This window comes from Maniola jurtina, chromosome 13, assembly GCF_905333055.1.
Source record: "Maniola jurtina chromosome 13, ilManJurt1.1, whole genome shotgun sequence".
NCBI lineage: Eukaryota > Metazoa > Arthropoda > Insecta > Lepidoptera > Nymphalidae > Maniola > Maniola jurtina.
In genome coordinates, this window is record NC_060041.1 from 7,127,133 (window position 1) to 7,128,452 (window position 1,320).

Genomic DNA, 1,320 nt, shown 5'->3' on the forward strand with positions numbered 1-1,320 from the left:
TTGATCTGCATATCTACTCATACTGATAGTGGACACTGGTTCAGTGCACGCATTGCACACCGTAACAATAAGTACGTGACCTAAAGACGTGCTGATCTCTGTATTTGAATATTATAATCTATCAACTAGACTTGGTATCAAACGATTATTATCACACAAATCCACCAGAACAAACTCGACGCACGTTTCGCTCCGACACCGGAGCATCCGGAGGAGATGTAGACCTTACAGTGCTTGGTGGCTGGCTTTTCCTGCATGCTTAGCAGTGGGAGGGCGGGTGGTGCATATGGCCTGCTGTTGTACCACAGATTTGCTTCTTTTAGTGGATTATAACAATATAAACTTTTGATTCTTTGTATATCATGGACTTCCGCAAAGTAACGCCTGCTTCTAAACAATGATTAGGTAATTATATTATCATTTATTTTTTTACGGGTTTCAAAAAGGTTATCTAGTATGTATATTGAAACTATGCTCCTTATCGCTCGTTGCGTGCTTGACCGCCAGGGAGTCATCATCTCCGGCTCACTACTGAGCACGGGTCTCTTCTCAGGATGAGAAGGGTTTGGGATATCTGTCGGTTTGGCCATAGTTCACCTCGCTGGCCAAGTGCGGATTGGCAGATTTCACACACCTTGAAAAACTCACTTTGGAGGACCCTTATGGTGTGCAGGTTACCTCGCGATGTTTTGCTTCACCGTTAAAGCAAGTGATATTTAATTGCTTAAAACTTTATTTTTTATTTTTATTCAGATACAAGTTAGCTCTTGACTGCAATCTCACCTGATGGTAAGTGATGAACGAAGATGCAGTCTAGGATAGAAGCGGGCTAACAGAAGGGGTATGGTAGTTTTCATTAAGCCCATAGTGCTTTGGTTTCTACACGGCATCGGACCGGAACGCTTAATCGCTTGGCGGCACAGCTTTGCTAGTACGGTGATAACTAGCCACGGCCGAAGCATCTCATCTTTATAAATTATAAAATTCAAAACCCCTACCGGGAATCGAACCCGGGACCTCTCACCATTTTCGTTAACGAAAATGGTGAGAGGTCCCGGGTTCGATTCGTGTCGCGTGCACCGTTTCGTGCACGATGCGATATATTCACTACCTCACTACCACGGTAATATTACAGATAATATTACCGTGTCACTACCCTTATAATAAAGGCGAAAGCGTTTATGTTAGTTGGTTTGTCCTTCAATCACGTCACAACAGAGCAACGGACGACGTGATTTTTCGCAAGTGTGTAGTTAAGATCTGGAGATGAGATAGGCTACATTTTATCTCGGAAAATCAAAAAGTTCCCACGGGATTTTA